The 22,716-nt window shown below is 38.3% G+C and overlaps 1 long non-coding RNA gene across 1 annotated transcript; it reads left to right on the top strand.

Moving 5' to 3' along the window:
- The first annotated feature begins 9,009 nt into the window (after positions 1-9,009).
- On the top strand, positions 9,010-14,264 carry LOC139120986 (uncharacterized). The gene is made up of 3 exons (XR_011549185.1): positions 9,010-9,137; positions 11,005-11,129; positions 11,586-14,264. It is a non-coding gene; the product is annotated as an uncharacterized lncRNA (long non-coding RNA).
- Positions 14,265-22,716: the final 8,452 nt, after the last annotated feature.

A 22,716-nucleotide genomic window follows, 5' to 3' on the forward strand; every position in this document is an offset into this window, starting at 1 on the left:
TGTGCCCGAATCGCCACTTCCAGAAAGGTCACGGTGTCATTCCAGTAGTTCAAAACGGTGAATAGCCTTTCAATTTTCAGGCTATCTTTAGGTGGAAGTACGCGAAGCAGAGAAACCTGTTCAAGTAGGGTAGTAAGCGAATGACGTTGGTGCCACACCAACCGAAATCTATTGAAGGATTCCATTTGGCGTATTTCCCGACCAAATTGGCTACTACTCGATTCATATCGTCACGAAAATCGAAGAGTGGACGATTTTATTTTGCTTCATAAATACTAATGTGTGGAGTCGTTTAAATGTAAATACTGATTCATTATTGAACATTTTGAAATTCTCTGAATGTGTGTATGAGTTAATAGATTCTCACATGACCAAAAATTGCGCTAAATTCACACTGGAAACACTGAATGATTATTTCAACTGTGTCAGTGACTATCCTTCTTCGTGGCCATATATTATTCCACGTCACTAAATAGTCCCAAGTTATCTCAGATCACACGCGTCGCTCGAGCTCACGGATGGAATATTGGCGATTTCGCAATGTTCTTATACTTCTTTCAAGTACTATTTGAACAGTTATTTGGAAAATTCGACCGTCTTTTGCGAGTTTGTCACCGACGAAGTACAACATTATCCAAAATCGAGACAAGGCTGTCGACTGCCACTGCATTGTGACCTGTTTACTTTGTAGTTCCGGTCCGTGAGCTACTCATCGCGCCATTGGATAATATTTTGCATGTTGTAAGAGGTCGTCCCGGCTGAAGCTGTGCGTTTGGGACCCATACGGTCTTTTACTATGCACAACTATCCCAAATTTTAAAATGCTAGCTGTACCGAAATTGGTGACCGCGACCAAAGCAGCTTCATATAAAAGAAAGCACCAACATTTATTTGGCAAAGCCTTGCAATGATTTGAAGTTACAAAACTGGTGAACTATGAACATGCACCAGTACCATCAGTGTTGAATTTGCTTTAAGGCTTACATTTGCTTGACATTCATCGCAAGTTTCTGGAAACAGGCGATGTTTGTCAACACGAAAGTTTGCAGCCGCAGATGAGACGATCCTTCCCTTTTTTGAACTGTGTATACGATTGTCAAGGGTTGGCACCCACTTACTGTGAAGTCCCAATTTAACCATAGTATATAGGCATTATCTAGAACGCCATAACGAGTGTTATCTGTCACTCATTGATTCCGTACAAAGACATTACAAAAATCCATTGTCTCGGCCATTTTCGAATTCCCTATTATTGAATTCACTGATGGCATTCATCATCAATAAACACAGTGGCATCCCGGCATCAGCAATTGTGTTTAAGACACTTCGAAATCAAGTGGTATTGTCTTCCTCACCGTCCATAATGTCCCTGGCATTATATGTATACTGCGTTTGTACGCAGATATGCATCACATTTGCCTGGCGGTGAAGTCAACGCAGGTGCTGGGGCTGAAAAATAGTATCACCAAGATCGACAGCGTAAGGAAGCTTTCAGTAATTACAGCGGGGGTGGGCCGGGGGAATTCATCATAGACCCCCATGCATACTAGTAGTGAATTGACATTTTGGTGAAGTTCTAAAATCAAATTTCTTACACAATCATAGACTTGTAACCACTCTAGTCTAATCAAGAACATTGATATCAATAATCAAGAGTACACAAATGCAAAGATTTACCTGTTTTTGTGTTAGAAAAAATTATTTATAGTTTCAATAAGACACCATTGATAGTGAACCAACTTTTTAGATGAAATTCAGAAATCAATTTCTTCTACACGAATGCACATTTTACTTCCCAATTCAAGCAAAGTACATTTAAATACATTATCAAACGTATATTATAATATACAGAATAGCATGTTTTGTGGGGGCTGATAGACTCCATGTATTATGATTTGATATTTTTGGATGAAGCACTAAATCAGCCACATCTTGCCTTCTTATAGTTGCACAAAATATGGTGACCCTCCCTCAAATGTATGAAATACCATATCTCTTCAAAAATTCTTGCGTGATAAATTGCGACTGTCCCTCCAAAAACACCAGCCCTCCCCTCTTTAATTTGTCCTTAACATAACAATTGAACCAATTGTAATGTAAATTAGCTGATACTGTTTCAGTTATTCCTGGGGAGAATACCGCAGTGGTTGGGGGGGAGGGTCAAGTTTAGAATGTCGGACAAGGGGGAGGGTCACATTTTAGACAGGAGGATAGGCGGGAGGGTCACATTTTACGGTACAGGTGTGCGCGAAATTCCCCCGGCCCACCCCCGTGTAATTACTGAAAGCTCCCTAAAGCCTGATAACAGCCCTAAATGTGATCTTCATAGAGAATGTTAGTTTTGTGATGCTTAGTGTAGAGGCTTAGTGTAGAGAGGTTTTAACCCAGAAAGACAAAAGTATAGCCTAAGGCTCATTGACGCTATTTAATGTGTTCGACAGGAAAGCCACATCTTTCATATTAACTGTTACCATGAACATAGGAGTGTCAGTGACCTATATGGAGACAGTATAAAAACCACTTATGCGATCAGCAAACCATAAAGGTCCTTTAAGGCGTACAATCTCCTTTCGCTGTAGTCTGATTCTCGTTATCATAGCAGATCAGGTTAAAACATAACAGAAGACAGAAAACTGTCATTGATTGAGGTAATGTGCGCCTTGAAAATGAAAGATTGAAACTTTTATTCGAACTTTCCTAGATAAAATTTTCGACCATTCTCTTTCCACTTTAAGGAAAAAATCTCAGGTCACCGTGCAAATATTGGTCACAGAGAAACATTTATTAACATTTACCGATATTTGAGTACACACACACACACACACACACACACACACACACATATAATATATAATATGTCAAAATATTGACAAAGTCATCATAATTTACTCTAGCCAAAGTACATTGGTTTTCATCAGGATTGTTTTGTTTTGGTAGGAAGGGCCTTTGGGGTTCACTTCGGTAAAGCAGTTGTAGCCCTGGGGCCGTGCGCTGGTCTTTTTCGTGTTGCCTGTTGCTGCGCCAAGCTGAGGGCCGGGGCAATAACAATAACCAAACAACAAACATGCTAGCGCATTATAGGGCTACAGTTATTGCAGCTGAGGTGTTCATGCTGTTGACAGGGGCACAAGAAGTATTGAGCAGCACATCCAGCTGTTATAACCTTTACGCTCACTTTACACTTAGCTTACAATGCTCACTCTGCGTGGTGGGGAGAGGGGGATAGCACTTTCATCAAGTAGCTCGCCACCACCTGCATAATTTTTATCAATTCACGAGAATGAGAGCGCCGCCAAAGTAAAAGGTCTGTGAATGTCACAAAATGCATTATTGAAGGAATGTGCACGCAAACGTTCTCTAGTGTTGAAAGTAAGAAAAATCGTTTGCGATTCATGCTATCCGTCAGGGTCCTGTTTCGATGATCAAGTTATCGGGTGCTATAGGGTGCATATATATAGTTGTCGCAGTCGGTATATTACACATACTATGGGGAGAAATCAAACTACAGCACACTGCACAGAATGCACGTATCGATCAATAAAATTGGTTACGCCCGGTAGAATTCTACGGATGTGAGAACATTGTACCGTGCAGCGAATGTTTGATATACCGAGTAGAGTAGCACTTGTTTAGAAACGAAAGCACTTGACAACACGCACAGTTGTCTTATTGAATCGTCTCTGTGAACTCAAGATTATATTAGGCTGCATTCACAAATATTGGGGGGAGGGCTGGAGGAATTCAGGGGGATTTGAAAATTCTAGGGTAGTAGAGGGCGGGGGGACTTGAAAGTTTTGCTGTGCGTACAAGGGGGCCCTGGAAATATTTTGGTTCACTACAATATTTTACATTTTTAGATCCATAGTTTGGCAGATATCATTTGTATGTCATTCAAATTCTAATGTTAGTAATAGTTTAACAATATCTAGCACCATTTTGTCGCATTTCATGACCTTTATTTGAAAATATCTAAACATATATGGATGCAAAGGAATTTTCATGAGAAAAACAAGTAAGCTTTGTAACGCGGCAGAAGCTGCAACTGTTGATAACTTTTTCAATATTTCTATGCAATGTATCAAATACAGTTTCATCCCGTCTCCCTATAGTATGCTGAAACACACTATATTCAGTTTGTCAACAAAGCCTGTATTTGTAAACACCATTGGTGATAATTGAATTAGAGGACTGTCCAGACTGAAAGTCATTTGTCTATATGATACAAATGCACAGTACACGTACACAGGCTGTGTGGGCAAACTGAATACTGGGCAGTTCAGCATGCCAGGGAATAGAAGAAGAACGCGGTTGTATAAACTGAACAAAAATATTGTCAAAATTATCAAATTTAATACAGATACTGCTCTGCTACTGACATTGACAGAGATAGCTCGAAGAAGAGTTTGGGTCATATGTCGCTCATGATAGTGAAACACATTTGTAAACAAGATCAGGTCGGAGAGCAACACATGGAAGACTAGGAGACCTAACAGTTATCAATAAACAATGACCAAAAGGGACAATAGATGTATCACTGTTCAAAACAATGATGATTATGGTACACAAAAAGAGTGCACCTCCTTGAATGTGGTGTACAGTTATGTTCTACGGCCTAGTAACCTGTATTTGTCATTTTACGATGAATGCATTCCATAGAGTGCCACAAAGATGTGAATAATGAGAAGTTATGTTAAACTGGATTTTTTTCAACATTGCATAGTGTATCAACATCATTTTTTGTAGTTATTTTTCTAAAATCATGTTGAAATGGTTTAAACTAATACTCACACAGGCTGGGTATTAATATGCAGCAGTCTTATGGTGTATTGACATTTCGATGTATATGAAATATGTATGAAATATGTATATGCAACTGACAGCAATATAAGTGTACATCACACACAGATTGTGTTGATAGGCTGAATACCGAGTACTTCGACATAATGAGATGTAAAACTAGAGACTGGGGTTAATACATAAAGCCAAAATACTTAAAAATGTCGAAATTTTATGTTTGTAATATTTTTTGCTTAAGGGTGTATGATCAGAAAATTTGAAGTTATTGTTATGCTTTTGCATTGGGGATTTTTGAATTCTGGTATATTAGAATAGCCAAATATTTAAAAAAATTGGGTCACCATGCTTGATTTTCGACAAACATAAAGTCACTGTTTTTCACGAAAACCACTTAAAATCAATATAATAAACAATTATTTTAAGTTCATGCAGTGAATGAAATGTTCACATTCTCATCGTACAATAACACAAAAGCAAAATTTTGAACAGTAATAAAACATGTGTAAATAAATCGATTTTTATATTTTTCACGTAATCCGCCATTATTGCACCCAAAATTTCAGAGATTAAAAGTTTTATATGATGGAATATTTTAACCTCCCAGTATTGTCAGTTTTGTTAAATGTTTACGTAAGTTGCATCTAGGTCATATATGTATTGTTGTTTAAAAAAAATTCTTCGGTATGTCACAGTCCTCATTTTTTTCACAATTTGGCAATGTGTAGCCAGGAATTCTCAATGTGCACACTCTCTCTCGATCGTCATTTTAGGTGTTCTTCAACGGGTTCCATTGACCGGACCAGATTTGGATTCACTAAAGTCGGCTTAGACTGATAAATCCAAAGAGTTCACTCACACATTTAAAAGTAAATCAATTTAAGAACGTGCCTCAGGAATATGTCTCTACAAACTGCTGGCAACATTTCTATAACCACTGCAGAAGATTTATGCGTGCGTCAAAAAAGGTAGTGTCAAACATCTGCAAGCAGAACTGTGCAATACATGTTTATTTTTTCGCGTGTACATCCCTTATTTATATGCAGCTATATGATAGGGGGACTTGAAAAATGTTGATCATATAGACGGGGGGTTAGAAAAATTGTTTTTGGGTATTTAGGGGGATTTGAAGAAAATTAAGATTTCAATCGCGATTCATCATTCCCCTTATCATTATTTGTGAACGCAGCCTTATGGTGAGTGTCGCTTGAATAATATCTCTCATGATGGCATATCCACATATGACGTTGATATGAACCTCGGTAACACAGTCTTCACATAACGACTGCTTCGACAGTGACGCTTGTAAAAATGTGTGCATCATCGATGACGAACTTGCAAAACTGTATGCGCAAGACCGAGGATAAGAATAATCACACGGAGTAATATTACGGAGAACCAAACAATTTGTAGATCCCTACATGTTATAATACACAGAAATTATATGGATAGATTTCGCTTCATCTTTAGTTATTTCTACCTGATTCCGGCATTAGAGAGCTCGAGAACGTGTCAAATTGATCGAAACAATGTCTCTGTACCTGTGGTGAGGTTCGCATTGTTGAGGAGTCCCACTTTTTGGTTTTGTCTGGTGACTACATTGACGTCCTCACTTGTCTGTCCTCTTCTGAAGATAGTTTTACAGAGTGTTCCGGTAAAAGCTTGACAAAACTCAAGTATTTCGGTGAAAGTAAGACTTATGAACGCGATGTCCTATATGGTATTCCGGTCATAAGCCTTAAAACGCTGTACTGATATCCTTAACATCGACTAAACAGGGACTTGTTCGTTGATGATCGCTAGTAATGTGAATAACACATTTTATACCCTGAATTTTGCCTTTTCACTGTGCCGAAAATTCGACAAAATAGCTCTTTTCTTCCAATAAATTTTCTCATATCGAGGTACCGAAAGATTGACATATTATCCCCATCAAATACAATTAGACGGTGCCTTCTGTGAGTCGTACCTAATAAAGGTTAAGGCAACTGTGATTGACAGCAATAACACCTATATTATATTCCATGTTGATTGATAGTTCATAAACTAGTGTGTGTAGCCCAGATAGCCAAAACACACGGACATTTACGTGAATAAATTAAAATCGCAGTGCCATTACTAGGGTGGCCGTATTGTCGGCTAGAAAATCACTTCCCATTTTTCAACTTTTTATTACAAGTTCTTCATGTCCCAGGTCTGTTGTGAGTTTTTATCGCCTGACAGTAAAAGTGTGAAATGTCCTGTGCCTGCACCGGCCGCGTCACAAAGAACTCACCTGTACATTGTTTCATTAAAGGGAAACAGTCGTCGGAACTGCGCCTGTGCGAGTGTGTTGTTTATTTCGTAAACGATAACTTAATGCACCTCATCATCATAGCTGCAACATTTAAATTATACGATTTGACAGACATTATGATAGACATGTTTTAACTCCATCATTCACCATCGTACCTTGGATACAGTGTGACCATTGGTTGTGTGGGTCCCAGACGACCTTTGAACGCAGTTCCGACGACTGTATCCCTTTAAGTGTCGAAATCAGAAACAAATTTCCCGGCTGCAACGGCCGTCTTGGGAAATACTGTCGGTTGGTGTCTTTCTCCATACGTTGTTGGCGGTAAGAAACGAGTGATGTGGATCTTAATTGCGCAAAAATTTCCAGAATTGAGTAAAATGAACATCATCGACCCAGTCAGAAAGAACTCGCTTGTCCATTGTCCACACTAGTGTGAAACGCCCGTCAGTGGCCATGTTGGAACGAAAACACCTCTCCGTTATCAGCTTTTGTCGATCGTCTCTAGCGGTCAGAAAAGCGTGTAGTGTGTGACTATAGCTGACAAAGAATATTCAATATTGTGTAACACCATAGAGAAAGATAGATAGAGTGGCAACGGTATTGTTTAAGGCGTGAAGCGGTTACGTAACCCATCCATGTTCGCCTCGCCTCAGGTTGCTCTCGCCTCTCTTTTCCGAAGAGTGCCGACCATGAATCCTTCGGTAATTTTCGGATTTTCGCCAATTGTTAAGCGAAAGTATGTTCGGCAAAGTTTGTGTTGTTGTTGTCGTGTGGTGCTGAGCAGAATTGACGTGCTGGCGAAAACGGGAGTGTTTTGAGCTTCAGAAAAGTGAGTTTTACTGTTTTAAAAATTCCTCTCACATTTTTATGAATATATAATGAGTGTGTTTGAACCAAATTTGAAAGTCTTTTATCGATACTGTCTGGTTTTACTCAATGGTTTACGGTCAGTCATACCCTCTTTTACACGTGCGTCAAGGAAGGACATGTTTATGAAACTGCTGGCGTGTTATGTTTTGATTGGCGTGAAGCAGTGTTTCTGGCCTGACAGCTCATAAGTAACTATGGTTGCTACGCGACTGGCAGTACGATGCCATCTCGTCGTATTTTTCGCATAATCTCGTGTAATTATCAACCACAATACAAACAAAGCCTCCAAAAAGTTTAACACCTTTGAAGCTCATTTTAATATAAAAAGCCGATAGTCTACCGAGACGACCATGGAACAAAAGGCATGCAAGTGTTGCCACTCTGTCTATCTTACTCTGTGTAACACACTTTCGAGGCATCTCCGCAGTCCGCATCGCATTTCAAAGGTGTTCGCTTTTGATTTGAACGCGTCGACTTGCAGTATACGCTAGAAATAATGTTAGACCCTGATCTAAATAAGAATAGTTAATTTTATGGATTTGTCTTGGGTTTCATAGATTGGATGTCTGCAGAACAGTATAGTCTTTGACCTGATTCATTCGTGAGTGGGTGTTAATTTCATGTGAAAACCTTTCCACACCACACATAGACGTACACCATACTCATGAGAAGGCAGATGAGTATTTGACGTCTTGCACATTTTTTAAAACAATTTTCTTATCAATATTAATGTCATGATAATTATTATTATTATTATATACTTTATTTCAGACTGAAATGTCCATATACGGAAAATACAAATGGAAATACCTGGAAATACGTGGAATAATGTGGAAGCGTGATTGTTATTGATTTATTCCGTGATATATTAGCTAATGAAAGCAATCGAACGGTGAAAGGCTACACCTGAAAGCCATTCAAGGTAGACGACATGTGATTGGTGCAATCTAAAGGCACCGCCTACCTGGCTAGAACCAATCAGACATTGTCACTATGACAACCTTTGGTGACTAGTTTTCTACTGCAAATTAATAATATGCATGACGTTTACGTTTTCCTTCATGAAATCCTCTTCAGTTTTGGATGTACCGACACTTTTCCCTCATCCGTGTTGCTGATAACTCATAGACTCCTGATCAACAGGCTGGAAGCACGGAAAATTACGCCTTAGGCTAAGGTAAGCGACTCATGGTTCAGAAACGCAAACGTGAGTGTTTAGACGTTCATGTGTGATCTCCGAGCTAATCAAGCTTATCTCACGATATAAAACTAACGGGATTCATAACATTTTGATTTGCATGTAGTCGGCAACAGTTAGAGCTGGCTTCTGATTGTGTACACCTAGAAGAAATTGTTTTGTACAAAAGGTAAAGACATTATTATATTGCAAATAAGGTGATTATGAAAAGTTTAAATGCTCCCTGTATATGTAGAGAAGGTAAGCAATTAAAATATTCCATGGCTATTGGCATCTTTTTCCCGATCGAATATTATTTCAACATTATATCATATCCTAAAGATATAAATACAAAGGCTTTATCAAATATAGTGTGAAATGTGGTACAGAATACAGCAGGCTAGCTTCTTTGAATGATATTAACGTAAAAGGTAAAGGAAGGTCTTTCCTAAATTGAGGTAGATTGCGCCTCGGGGACCGACATATGGACTCTCAAAGTTTTCCAATTCTCTTCTGATGTACAGTTGTTGGGACTCATTTTGAAGCCATTTGAGTAAGAAAAACTTCTACCGTCTTAGTTTTTTTTTTGGAAATTCTCCAAAGAGTTAACACAGGGATGGCGGCCATGTTGACTTTCATCTATCAGTAAATCTTAGGTAATTTATTTCTCTAGCACCAAAATTCGCAAGGTGACCCCCCTCCCCCACCCCCGCTTTTATTTTATTGATTTCGAAAGTGAATTCTTGAAAGATTTTTTGAGGAACATTTGAGCAAAAGTTTAAGTCTTTCACTTTCGAGGCACATACTACCTTTAGAGAAATTACATGGCTGAGACATGATGAAGAATTTGCTAGGAAAACACTTTTTTTGAGTTCGCTGTCAACAGCAAAATGCCGGGTGGTAAGAGAAATTGAAACCTCTAGCAAGTTAAATAAAGGACTAAGACGCATAGTCCTTGGCACTATTACCAACGTTTACAGATTACACCTTATTTTCGTTCCGCCCGAAGGCATTCTAGATCAGGAAATTCGGTAAGTGCGAGGATATATTCACAAATCAGTCATTCAATTGAGTTTGCCATTTTTTGAAAGAGAAAGCGAGCCTTCAAATTGGTCGCCGCTGTCGTCAAAATCCCCCTGAAAGTTCCAAGTATTGATTAGATGCTAGAGTTCTTGAACTAGATTTGTAATGATTAGTGGCGAACTGACGGACGCTAAACTGTATCATAAAAGCATAAACAGTATTATGGAGTCATTACATTTGCGGCCAAATATACCTATATAAACAAGTGGCTCCTTGTAGCGATGTGGCTCTGTCGTGATTTATCTGGCTTGTTCCTCTGTCTGTCTATCACCTTTGGATGGTCTTTGTTCTAACACTGTCCTATTTGTATTGAATATCTAAAACATCGTCATATGAGAATTGAGATGGGGCTTTGCTTGCCATTACAAGTTGTAATCCTCAAGGTGAACTATTTCAACACAATTTAAATAGGTAAGATAGATGCAGTGATAAAAGGTACTACAACAACTCCTTCTAAGTAAGATCGAAAACCAGGTTCATTAGAAGTGATCAGTAATGAGCACGAGTAAATATGTTTTTTTCACTGTTCTTATGTTATTAGTCACAATGTGAGAAGATACTGTCACTTTGCCAGATAACGATACAAGACGTAGAACAACCGAAACGTTCAAAATATGTCTTTCTTGTCGTTTAGGTAACAGTATGAACAATTTGCAGAGGTATCTGAAACAAGGGAACTCTGTAAAGCATCCAAAACGGAATGCGATTGCGCACTTCCGAGTATCATTAATATTCACTGTGCTCCGTATACCAGTTCTGTATTCTTTTCTATCCTCTTTTGCAGGCTATAGCATAAACAGTCATCATCAAGAATCGTTACGCCACTGATACAAAGATAATATCTCAACCTTTGCCGATCAACAAAGTGTCGCCTCTGGGGATCAATTCGTCACATCTACAGGAATAAAGGTTGGTGTCTTTAAACACCATCAATCCTCATAAAACCCATACATCCCCGTGGGTTTTTCTACCCATTTGACATATGGAACTGTCCTCAACTTTCCAGCCTATATTAATCTTTCTGTGGAATTCAGTGTGGTCTCAGAAAATGATTACTTTTATCACGACACAAGGAAATTCTAAAGGTCAAGGAAAAAGAGAAAAAATTCATAAAAATTAACATTATCATTTCTGCGATGAGTTCGTGTCATTTTTAGTACTTCAAAATGAAAACGTATCAACCTCATAGGTGATTTTAATTCCATCGAAGGCGACTGTATACTGTTTTTATTTTGTTTCTGATACTGAAGTAGATGGAGCATGCGTTCTTCCTCCCCGAAATTTGGGAAACTAAGCAGAAAGTGTAAAAGTTAAGGAATTTTAGCATTGCCATTGCTTAACATGACTGCAATTTCATTTTCACAGAAAACCGGTCGTGTTTGAACTGTAAGCTTAATGGCGATCTTATCAGCCCTCGCGATACTGGCTTTTACTCCTCCGTTGCTGGGTGCGCCAGCGTTCTTCATCACCGGGCGCGGTACACCGGAGTGTTTACCCGCATCGCCAAGTCATCTGATGGGAAGGATAGGCGATGGTTGGGATCCACACTTAATGGCCGTGCTCCATCCCAGTGCGCAAGCCTTACGGGAAACGAACTCGGCCGATATCGAGATGCGTGATTTGAGCAGACTGGACAAACCTTCGACAAGAAATGACAGCGCTCTGTTGTCTGTTTACCCAGAGAGTGGCGACAGTAGCGGAGATTCTGTTGCATCGACTACATTTGCTGATGCTCATGCTTCATCCGGGGATGCTGGCCAAGATTTACATGAGAGACACGCCAAAAAGCAATCTGAATCTCTAACATACGCGTGGTCATGTCCAGCTGTCAGAGAGTGGCGCGATATGGGACCGGACACCTTCCCACGTTACATAAGACATACGAACTGTACTGGGGACCCTTGTTTTTTCAACCACTTCAGTTGTGTAGTTCAAACATATTCGGTTAAAGTCCTCCGAAAAACTAGCAGCACGTGTACGCGCCATCGAGATGCTCATGGTGAATACATTATGATTGAAAAGTGGATACCGATAACCATCAGTGTTCCAATGGATTGCGCATGTCGAAACGGTCTGTAGATTTTACTATAAAGGGAAATGCGACTTGAAATATACGTTAGTGTCGATATATTTTTGAATGCTTCATTTTATTCTACGTTTGGGAACCAACTTTTGTTGTGTCCTCCCTGAAAAATCACGCTTTGTCATAACAGACTTTCTGTCGGGGTGTCCGGAAGAGGGTCCTTAAATGCATTTTACCAGCAACAAAACAATCAGCATAAAACAGTAATTAGTATCATCTTCATTAACTATCAAAAAAACGGTCTCATCGATCGTTTAGTAAAGTCCTGTCAACGACCTATGTTGAAGCACGTGGTTGAAGCAGGCTTTCCTCGCGGCCACCAAGTTGCATTTCCCTTAGAGTCGAAGGCCTTTATATTGATTTCAAAGAGACCTTCGACAAGCAATTAGACTACAGGGGTAAAGATATGTAAATGATCGCGGCAAGCAAAGGCAGGCGAAACGTCATAGTAAAACACGTGCATAGTTATTTAATTTTGAGTCAGAAAAGAAAGTAATGTGTGCCAAAAGTTTCACGATTCCCGATTTTTGACCCTTGCTAGTCAAAGAATCACGTGGTAGCCATTTTTTCTCGTGCCTTCGACAGAGTCTCTTTAACCCTTTCACCACCATGGTTTGGCCCAAACCTATTGTTATCCCATTGTTATCAATGGTGATTGATACAGAGAATAGCATTGTAACTTCAGAGGAATACCCGTGTCTGCTATGTTTTACATTTTTTTGTAATAAATTGTATTCTATGACATAATTCGTCGTTGATTTTTCCTGATATCAGTAAATATTTCATGTTAAAAGACTCCAACACAACCAAGCTCCAAAAATCTTGTCTTAAGTACAAGTACACATTTATCTTTCCCTCTGTCAAGTGTATGTGTAAAATAAGTTCAAATATCATTCTTTCTGCGTCTTTTTCCACGGCATCCAATCAACCTTTACTGGGCCATTTATATTTGTTTCAGCTGTTTTTATGGTTATGCGACACAGGAAAATATTTTTAGGAACTTGGGCGGAGGATAGTTCAGGGATATGTGAGTGAATTTGTCAGTGAGAAACTATGATGTTTGCTATGTTATTTGTCATTACTAAGTTTTGTAACGTTTTTGATGCTTTAAGTATAACAAAATTTCATGACTAACTCGTCGTCGCTAACATGGAAAAAGTCGTACGTGACATTGTTTTGAAATTGATGTACTTCGGCATATAACTTTAAATGACTTGTTGCGTTTTGTAAAATTCGATTGCTCGAAGGTAAATCTTTCAGTAAGACCATTGTTGAATATGTACCAGTACATGTTTTTCAGTTATATTGTCATTGTTATCATTTCAAATGAGGTTAAAAGGTAGAACGCGCCTCGGGGACAGAGAGTCTGACTCTCAAATTTCTACAAGTCTTTTCCGATCTACCACTTGTGGGGGCTCATTTTAAAGCTCTTAGAGAACGGAAAACTTTCACCGTCGCAGTTGTCGAAAATCCAAAATTTAATTTTTGCCCACAGGAATTAACACAGGAATGGCGGCCATTTTAAATTTCAAATATAGCAAAATGTTTGGTAATTTGTTTTGCTCGTTCAAAACTTTACACCGTGACCCCGATTTTTATTGTTGATTTGGTAAGAGAATGGCTGAAAGTTTATTCAGGAAAGTTTGAGCAAAAATTTTATTTAAGTCTTTCACTTTCGAGGTGCGTACTACCTTTAAGAAAGTTTTAGTTGTCAAAAAAACAAAAAACAAACAAACCAAATTGTAGCGTATTGCATTAAAACACTCCATTCTGACTAGGATTTTGAAGATATTCAGATAACCCTTGAATACACAAACATTACTTTGTTTGGCAAACGGTGGTATATGTATTTTTAGTTTCTGTTATCCTTTTACATAAATCAACGTGTGTTGATGAGGTGCAGTTGCCACAACTGAATGCAACACTACAATAAAACTTATATTCATTGATTGGTTTGCTTATATACTTGTCCAGATGCTTTAATCATGACATCACTCGTTTCAAAATTCAAAGCTAGCTTCAGAGAAGATACTAGGGTGCGTTCATGTCTGATCTCCAACTACCGGTGAAGTTTAGCTTCAAAATGACCGGTAAATGTGGCCAATATTCGGGAGTTAATTACATGTAACTATATTACAGTGGTTTATGTCTGCAAGACGGGGACCCTGACATACGGTCTAATTGAAGAGTTACCAACACTGTCATGTGTAACTTGCGTCTAGCGTTATCATTAGTCGATCACAAGATGTCAGCTCTGCGGAAGTTGAAACATTGTCTGAAAGGAGGTCAGACATATCCAAAAAAATATCACCAACAATATCAGCAAATGATACGTTCTCAGCTGAATGTGTGTGGATGTGTGGTGTTGTTTTGACTACTCATTACGCTCTCCGGACAATTTTCAACTATCGCAGAGTTTATTTGTTTGTTATTGACAGATATTACTACCTAGACGATAAGTGCACCTGACAGTGTTCGCAACTCCACAATTTAGACTGTATGTCTAGTTCCGGCATTGCCAACGGTTCAACGCAAACTTCTATCGGCTCTTGTTAATGATCACTATTCTGTGCAACATGTCTGAAAAAGTGAAAACAGACCACTTGCAAACGATGGTGTCTATAGCCCCGGTAATATCTGACTCTCATAGGCAGTAAATACATTGCACGTTCTTGAGCTTTTAGTCACAATGAAACATAAATCCTTCAGATCACAATCAGGTCGATGCAATTGATTGGTGTTCTCCAGCCGGGTCGTTGAATCACTCATTGGCTATCATCATCGGAAACATCTGCCAATTAAACTCCTTGTATGTCTTGAATGTCAAGATATGCATTTAAAAAAGAATTGAACTCATTGGGAAACATTTACGAAACTATGAATTTACATCTTTAACTAAGCAAACTTTCTCTTGTTGCGAACCTATCAGGTACTCCTCCTTTTCACCCTAGCCATTTCTCTGATATTTGCATTAATCCGAGCGAAAAGTTTGAGAATTTTTCATGACATTTACGCTAGCAGAAAAGTCTCTCTGATACCATCATAAATATGGAATACCGTAATATTGTAGTGTGATCGATAAATTATGAATGCTCGTTTCAGGACGAATTCATGCAACACATTACTTGTGATTTTAAATTTTTTGTTCCATCGATCACTAATTTACTGGTAACACAAGATAATTCTAGCGAGAAATAACCCACATACTAAGAGCCGCATTGTCCCTGAATATATATCGGCCTTATCATTGTTTTCCCGGAGACTGTGGATGCCACCTAGAAACAAACCTCACCTGAAATACATGTAAATGCGCGGGTCGTCGAAGTTGTGCTTCTTCCGGGTCTAACTATGGATACAAACACGTCACACCATCAGAACGTTTCGTACACAAGGCATGCGGAGTTGTTAACCGTGCTTTTCGTATTTTTCGGCATTAAAATGCGGTTACTATCTGTGTGGCAAAATCATGAGTTTTCGCAATCAATCTAGCATTTAACGCAAAAGAGTTTATTTAATTTTACTGCTCCCTTCTTACGGGTTTTCATGAATGGACATTTCCGGAGTTCTGATGTTCAGCCTACGGTGAAGGTCGTTTCCTCTTGGCGGTGCATTGTTTCCATGTTTTAGCAGTAATCGTTATGACACGAAGCTAAAGATGGTTGCTTGCCTCCGCACATGGGTATGCAGTCTTGTGATACAAGGAACAATTCTTTAAGCAACACCCTCAAACATATGTTCGTGCATAAACTAATAGCTAGCTAGCAAGCTAGATAGATACGTACATACGTACAAAACATACATACAGATAGACATACATACATACATACATACGTACGTACATACATACATACATACATACATACATACAGACAGACAGACAGACAGATAGACAGACAGACAGACAGTGGATTTGAATGCACGATTTTCATCTCAGAGTCTTATTTCTGGAAGACTGGCATTTTCGGAATAAATAGATTCTCGATGAAACCAAAGGTCGCACTTTTCAAAAAGACTATTCATATCACCGGTTCCTTTATGTGGCTGCCATACCAAGGCTGTCGTCAGCCAGTCTTGGTATCTCAGAGTAACATGGAACCTCTGTATGGAATGACTTTCTGTACAGTGTTCTGCATCTGTATTCGATGAAGCCTGCGTACCGTGCTGTGAGTTCCCGGCGTTACACGGCCCCCCTACCACCGTATAACGCCGGGAACACACAGCACGGTATACAGAGCTATATTCCATGCTGTTAACGTAAGAAACCCCACGAAGCTCTGAAACCAACTGACGTGTTCGGCTTGCACTTTTACCTTGTCATATTTTCCGATTAGAATTGTCAGGATCTAGAGCTGCCCTAAAGATCAAGATATGAGTAACCGTTTTACGGCAACAATGTTGTTACATGGGGCTAATTTAGGCTATTTTCGTCTGATGTTTGCTGTTGTCGGCAGTTTCTCTAAAGAATATTTACATAACAGGCATAGTGAAACATGGAAAGAGAAGGCTATCTTTGGTGATGAATTTTGTGATAAGCGTAAACAAATACAAGAACACTGTAATTATAGGTTTTCTGCCTGAATTTCTGTACATAGTTTCGCGCGCAAATATCTGGGGATTATGTTGAAGGAGTATACATTGACGTCCACGTAAAGGCAATCTTGCACGAACCGTACAACAATTGTGGAACTTTTAGAACTCTAAATATTGTCAACTAAGTACCTGTTGGGGGTCAGTAATAACGGCAACAACATACTAATCATCACTTCGCCTGATTTTTAACATCTGTTACAAGAAACGACAACAATCTACAAGATGTGTGAGCAACAACAATGAAGCATAGATTTCCTACACTCGGTGATCACACAAGGGAACCCTGATTTCGATATCATTTCGACCGAAATTTAGAGACATAAGAGGGGTGTTTTGTTAAGTTGGAGGAACAATGATCAGACAAAAACGATTCATCTCTTTCTGTTGGAGAAGGTTTGCCCTTAGTATATACCTTGGAACGAGCTAGGATTTCCCAAACGCTTGCACTAGACGTGTCACGTATGAGAATGCTGCTGCTGGTTAAGTATGTTTTAATTGATTAGAAAAGACGTTGAAGCGACGTACCCGAATTGCAACATAAATAATGCCCTTACGGTTATACTCAGAACTTCTATCAACAAATGTCACTTTCATTTGCGACATTAAATATTGTACCGGATGACTTTTCGCTGCGCAAATGCTGAAGGTCGATCGTTGTTTAATTGCCTCAATGAGCGAGAAACAGGCAGACTAAATATGACAGACGTACACCTCCCAATGTCTACATCCTCGATCGGAACGAGCGTGGGCGTTCTTTTACGTAGGCAACGACGCATTTTCAGTCACGATACACAATACTACCTGTCCGTATTTAATATATTGCAATTAAAGTGAAAATAATAGTTTATCATTGCCTTTCAGTGAACGGCTGGATTCGATTCTGGAACAGGCAAAGCAAGGAAGGAGTGGGTTTGTAAACTTGCCACAATCTACCTGTGGCCAATCACTGACATAATCAGCTGTGTCATCGGTCATTAATAGTGGTATATGACCACCTCTTTCACGATTAAGCTAATGTTAAGTTATCGAATACTTAACACCACAGATATCATCCCCTGAGAAACTACACAAACTTCTACTTATATACCGTATACATAAGACGAACCCCAGTGTAAAATTTTTCTCATTTTAACCTGAAAGTGAAAAGTAAGAGTAGTTTCTATGGCCGCTTTCAATTGCAGTAGCCAAAATGTTGTCATCTCATTTTTTCTACACGATTCTTCTGTGAAAACATATTCTCAAACGCATCAAATTTTAATGGCAACCTTGGGTTTAAAATACCCTTCTGGTATATTACTTCGATGCATTTTCCGTGAGACGGCCTATCTTTTACGAAAAATATACAAATGCAAAATCAACAGTGCAGAAACGTACGCATGCGATGTACTCTTGCTACTTGTAAAGTATGTGAAGTCCTAAGAATGATGTAGTTGATTAACCCTTTGAGTGCTGTACTTTTTCCCGCCAAACTTTTGGTTCATTTTTACCAATTTCTATGAACTTCAAGATTTTGGTAATTTTTTGACAATTTTGCACTGAATGGATAAGCTTATCACTTTTATTGGCGACAGTTTTTGATCAAAACTTTGGAAAAAATCTGAAAAAAAATTGTCTGGGTTACAATTTATGACAGTGACAAAAATTGACTGTGGCGCTCAAAGGATTAATTAATTGACCTATACTGACTGAAGAAATGACAAAAATAATCTCTGTCCCAAATACGCAGTAGATACATACAACACGTCGACTTCGTTACATAGCTCAAACAATCATTACATATGACAACGTCGTCATATGTATTCATAATTTAAATTTTTTGACATCCGATTACGTTTTAAAGATTACACTGACGCTAGCCCCTCCTACAGGGCGTGTTATGTCTCTTCTTCTGCTAAAATAACTGCTTGGACGGTCGATGTATTAATGCCATGTTACCTGACATTACTGAATGTCCAATTTCACGGTACATTGAAAGAGAATATTGAAATCGGTAACGAAGACGAAGATGCTGCTGTCTTTATTTTCGATTTTACATCTAAGGTTGAACGTCGTATAGTTCTCAAAAAGCAATCCATTGACTATACGCCAGTGGTGATCTGGTGAATTGTATATATATATATATATATATATATATATATATATATATATATATATATATATATATATATATATATATATATATATATATATATATATATATATATATATATATATATATATATATATGATCATGTCCCGCACTCCAAGCTTTGAATATAATTTAGGCAGTATTGGCACGTTGCGATTTATTTCTGATAGACCCCATAAGGTCTGCCTGAAAGCCCAGTTTATCTGCTCTGTCTGTGAGCTGGGTTGCGGAAACGTCTTGTTAACTTAAGTCCTCTTTCGGCATGTTTAAACAAGAGGTAAGACAAGGGAATTCACTTAGTCAAATCACATAAAAAGACAAAACTTGTGAACAAGTTTGCATCCATTGACTCTACTTTGCAGCAAGAAAAGGGGTCCGCACTGCTTTGATCTCGTAACATGTGCAAATAGTGATTTATTTGACTCGTTACGTATTCATCGGCAAAACGCCCCCTCGAATCATTCAACCTATTTAAATTCAAAATACACACTTCAGGTCAGTAATCACGCTTCTTAAAACTGACATTTTCACTCCTGAAGGTTTGTACAAAAGTACATAAGCACAAACTATTATTACACTGTAAACTCCCCAAGGACATTTTGGGGCCATTGTAAATTCAACATTTTATTCAAAAATGCTTTGCCGCATGGTTATTTCGTTAACTTGGCAACTTTTGCCGGGATGGAATTAATAAATATTTCCGGTGCGATCGATTGTTTTGCTGAATAAAGTTGACATGAGTATTTTTGTTTTAAGTATTTGCAGTGATCAAAACGATGCCAAAATATGAAAGGAACACTAGCGACCCAAGAGGAGCAAAATTAAAACGAAAGTTTCCTCACTGCAATAATGCTTTCACATGGAAGAATATTGGGAGTACAAACGAAAGTTAAAAGGTCAAAGAAGGAAAAAAATTGCACCCAAGACGTCGACGTGTACCTATAAGGTGGTTTCCATGCGCAGCGTATCAGAAGAGACAAGACAGGTCAGTCTGGTTTCGTACAATTAAAATGGCTAGGTTTTCTATGTAACTGACTCAGCTCACCCTCCGGACAATTCTCTTTTGTGAAACCATAAATGGACACTCAGGCTACCATGTCACTACTTAGTGACTCATGGAAAACGGTTTCATCCCTTTGAATGAATGGAGCAATGACATCCGAATAATTGAAAAATAAAATGCGTGCGTTTCTAATAATTTATTTTATGTAAGGTTATGAATTCATATTTTTACAACAGTATTGGTATTATTGGTTGAGGATGTTGCGAAATTATCATCAAGACGAGCTGTTTGAAACGTTATCTTGTCACCCGGGGCTGCATTGTATTTTTCGCACCTACTTGTCAGAATGAGATATACGCTTGAGTGAATTATTGAAACATCAAAATATCAACGATAACATGTTTCTGAAAAGATGGCCTTGGCATTTATCAAGGAGATATTGAACTAGCTTTCTAATTGCGGCTACATCTGAACTCCGCTAATGGGGAAGTACTACGCGGTCCGTCAATGACCAGGGCATTCTTACAATATATCAATGTCCACGACAGTCTTAAAATAAGTCAAGGAGCTGCTTCCAGTATTTGTCGTCACAAATTTAAATATCTCTTCCCGATTTAGCTTTGAAACAAAAGGTACACTTATTTCTCAATTCAAACTATGTACTTGATTAAATGCATGACGTCACATATTCCATTCAAGGAAAACCTTGGTCTTATGTTGGTTTTATGTGCGCGATAGTACAACAAAGAAAATCATGGAAAATCCTTACAAAATTTCAGTGTCTGCTTTAGATATTTTTCTCTTATTAAAGCAGAAATTATCTAACTATTGGCATCATTCATTTCCTTCGTAAGACAGTGAGTCTGAGTGATAACCCTTTGCTGAGTGGAAAACAGAGAACAAAAATTGTGAATTTCGAACGCAAAGGCCTTTTATTGTAAATTGTGGAGAGTTTCGGTTTTTGCCGAACATTTTTGTGGTCGCCAGTCTTTTTTACCGCTGTGCTTATTGACTGCTTGAGCATTGTGCGTCCAAAACTTTATTTACTTCCAATTATTCACCATTTTGTTGTGAATTTACGATTCCATATGTTATCGATTTTCATTAAGAAGACTCATTTTAATTTTATTTTTTGGAAATTGAATGATTCAGTATGTTCTGACTATATATCCTGATAAAAGAGAGTTTAGTATATAAGCATTCATATATAGCTAAATCAATGTCAATTATCGAAGAAATTTAGTTTGATGACATATTATAAGGTGAGGACCATGATAGCAGCCTAAACGAAATAGTTCACCCCAATAGCCCTGTTTTAATTGTAACATAACTGCATCATCAGATGTGATGAAAGCGCAGATGTCATAATTACAACTTTTAAACTTTTATTCCGCACTTGTAAGCGTGCTCTTTTGACAATAACGTGTTACTACCCAGTAGGTATGAATTCCATTGCTTTGCCGCTGATCCCCGTTACTGATCTGTGATTTTGTTAGACTTAGGGACGATTCAGAATTTCTTCCAGGGGGAGGGTGGAGGATTTTCTATTTTCTGGGTGATTTTTTTCCATGGCCCCCCCCCCCCCTAGTAAATTATAGAAAAAATCTATGGCCCCCCCTCATCTTTCGTGTTTTTTTTCCATGGCCCCCTAATATATACATGCATGCTTATACACTATAGACATATCCAGTCTAACAAGTTGCAGGAACTGTAGTGGACATTTAATCGATGATATAACAATTCATTTCAGGGTTATGTGACTATTTTAAGAATGATTTGCAGGGACTGCAAGTGGCACACTTTTGGAAAGGGTAGTAATAAACATATCTGGTTGTAAATTCTGAAGAAAAGTTAATTACTAAATATGAATACGTTTTTCGTTATGTCTCACTGATACATATGATGCACACAAAGACAAGCAAAGATGTCAGTTAGAAATGGTGAACAGGAAATCAGAGGAGCAGATAATTGGCAAAGTGATATATATCTAGAAGTTTAATTGTACATCATTTGCAGATATCCAGATATTTCTGGAAAGTAAGATGTACATGTACATGCACAAGTTCAGCATACATTTTCATTTGATGATGCTGAATGCAGACTCACGGTGAAAGTTTTAAACATTAGGAATTAAAATTGGTGAAAAGCCAACTTGTTTTTAATTTTCTCTTTTTTTCTAATTTGGTTGTCATAAAACCAAGTAGCTGCCACGGAAAGCAACAATGCTGAGGAATATTTTAGATCATTTCTTGAACAAAACACCTTATCAAAAACATGAATTCACATGTTATTCTGCTCATTCCATTAACAATCCAATGTTCATATTAAAATGCAGATAACCCTGTGTAAGTCAAAGTTCACATTTTGTCAGCAGTATTTTTCAAAATTGACAGAGCATTCATATTTCAAATTTTTTGACAAACTTTAATCTTACACTTGGGGCACGAGTTATTGGAACACTTAATTAGGTAATTACCCAGCAACTTGGCTGAGTACTTTGCTATTTGACCTGGCGTTTACCTAAACAAGAGTCTGTTTTATGGTCTGAAGACTGATAAGATATGCACCACACTCAGCAGGCAGCTCCTCCACTGAGTAAACTGATATGCCTACACTGCAAAAAACATTTTTGACTGGCAGCTGCATGTAGTTGATGGGAGAGTTTTGAAGGGTCGGAATAAAATGTTGTAAA

Source organism: Ptychodera flava, chromosome 21 (genome assembly GCF_041260155.1).
Source record: "Ptychodera flava strain L36383 chromosome 21, AS_Pfla_20210202, whole genome shotgun sequence".
NCBI lineage: Eukaryota > Metazoa > Hemichordata > Enteropneusta > Ptychoderidae > Ptychodera > Ptychodera flava.